The sequence below is a fragment of the Petromyzon marinus genome, unplaced genomic scaffold (genome assembly GCF_048934315.1).
Source record: "Petromyzon marinus isolate PM22_M1 ecotype Great Lakes invasive population unplaced genomic scaffold, UKy_Petmar_22M1.pri1.0 PM_G_Scaffold_111, whole genome shotgun sequence".
In the NCBI taxonomy this organism is placed as follows: domain Eukaryota; kingdom Metazoa; phylum Chordata; class Hyperoartia; order Petromyzontiformes; family Petromyzontidae; genus Petromyzon; species Petromyzon marinus.
In genome coordinates this window covers 1-2,500 of record NW_027422664.1, presented here as the reverse complement: position 1 = coordinate 2,500, position 2,500 = coordinate 1, and positions in this window count along the sequence as shown.

Here is a 2,500-nt window from a genome sequence, read left to right as displayed (position 1 = left end):
ATTGGCGGGGATGTGTCTCTTGTGGCTCACGGGGCTGTTAGGGTGGCACAGAAATCCCTCGGAATGGGAAAACGGGTCATTTTCGTGTTGCCACATTGCATGCGAACGGCATGAAACTTCCAGAGGCATTTGCAGCAGGAATGCATGTGCAGTCAAAAAAGTGAATATTTTTCACGGATAGACCCCGTGAAACGCTAGAAATTGGCGGCGATGTCTCTCTTGTGGCTCACGGGGCTGTTAGGGTGGCACAGAAATCCCTCGGAATGGGAAAACGGGTCATTTTCGTGTCGCCACATTGCATGCGAACCGCATGAAACTTCCAGAGGCATTTGCAGCAGAAATGCATGTGCAGTCAAAAAATTGAATATTTTTCACGGATAGACCCCGTGAAACGCTAGAAATTGGCGGGGATGTGTCTCTTGTGGCTCACGGGGCTGTTAGGGTGGCACAGAAATCCCTCGGAATGGGAAAAAACGGGTCATTTTCGTGTCGCCACATTGCATGCGAACCGCATGAAACTTCCAGAGGCATTTGCAGCAGGAATGCATGTGCACTCAAAAAATGTGATATTTTTCACGGAGAGACCCCGTGAAACGCTAGAAGTGGGCGGGGATGTCTCTCTTGTGGCTCACGGGGCTGTTAGGGTGGCACAGAAATCCCTCGGAATGGGAAAACGGGTCATTTTCGTGTCGCCACATTGCATACGAACCGCATGAAACTTCCAGAGGCATTTGCAGCAGGAATGCATGTGCACTCAAAAAAGTGAATATTTCTCACGGATAGACCCCGTGATACGCTAGAAATTGGCGGGGATGTCTCTCTTGTGGCTCACGGGGCTGTTAGGGTGGCACAGAAATCCCTCGGAATGGGAAAACGGGTCATTTTCGTGTCGCCACATTGCATGCGAACCGCATGCAACTTCCAGAGGCATTTGCAGCAGAAATGCATGTGCAGTCAAAAAAAAATTGATATTTTTCACGGATAGACCCCGTGAAACGCTAGAAATTGGCGGGGATGTGTCTCTTGTGGCTCACGGGGCTGTTCGGGTCGCACAGAAATCCCTGGGAATGGGAAAACGGGTCATTTTCGTGTTGCCACATTGCGTACGAACCGCATGAAACTTCCAGAGGCATTTGCAGCAGGAATGCATGTGCACTCAAAAACTTCTATATGTTTCACGGATAGACCCCGTGAAACGCTAGAAATTGGCGGGGATGTGTCTCTTGTGGCTCACGGGGCTGTTAGGGTGGCACAGAACTCCCTCGGAATGGGAAAAGGGGTCATTTTCGTGTTGCCACATTGCATAGGAACGCCATGAAACTTCCAGAGGCATTTGCAGCAGAAAGGCACGTGCACTCAAAAATTTTAATATTTTTCACGCATAGACCCCGTCAAACGCTAGAAGTTGGCGGGGATGTCTCTCTTGTGGCTCACGGGGCTGTTAGGGTCGCACAGAAATGCCTCGGAATGGGAAAACGGGTCATTTTTGTGTGGCCACATTGCATAGGAACGGCATGAAACTTCCAGAGGCATTTGCAGCAGGAATGCATGTGCACTCAAAAACGTCTATATTTTTCACGGATAGACCCCGTGAAACGCTATAAATTGGCGGGGATGTCTCTCTTGTGGCTCACGGGCGCTGTTAGTTAGGGTCGCACAGAAATCCCTCGGAATGGGAAAAGGGGTCATTTTCGTGTTGCCACATTGCGTACGAACGGCATGAAACTTCCAGAGGCATCTGCAGCAGAAATGCATGTGCACTCAAAAACGTCTATATTTTTCACGGATAGACCCCGTGAAACGCTAGAAATTGGCGGGGATGTGTCTCTTGTGGCTCACGGGGCTGTTAGGGTCGCACAGAAATCCCTCGGAATGGGAAAACGGGTCATTTTCGTGTTGCCACAATTGGCATACGAACGGCATGAAACTTCCAGAGGCATTTGCAGCAGAAATGCATGTGCACTCAAAAACGTGAATATTTTTTCACGGATAGACCCCGTCAAACGCTCGAATTTGGCGGGGATGTTTCTCTTGTGGGTCACGGGGCTGTTCGGCTCGCACAGAACTCCCTTGGTCCACCTGATTCGTGCATACAGGCAGCAACTAAAACTCTGTAAACCTGCTGTGAGGACATCTAAACAGTGGACCAGTGAGGCTGTGGAAGATTTGCGGGCGTGCTTAGACTGTACTGACTGGGATATGTTCACGACTGCTACCAATAGTCTGGATGAACTCACAGAGGCTGTGTACATCAGCTTCTGTGAGGACTGCTGTATCCCAACACGTACCAGGGTGAACTTTAACAACAACAAGCCCTGGTTCTCAGCAAAGCTCAAAAGGTTGAGGTTGGAGAAGGAGGAAGCGTTTAGGAGTGGGGATAGAGACAGATTCAAGGAGTCGAAGAACAGGTTTAGCAAAGCGGTGAGAGAGGCTAAACGACTGTACTCAGAGACACTAAAACACCAGTTCTCTACTAACGACGCTGCTTCTGTCTGCCAAA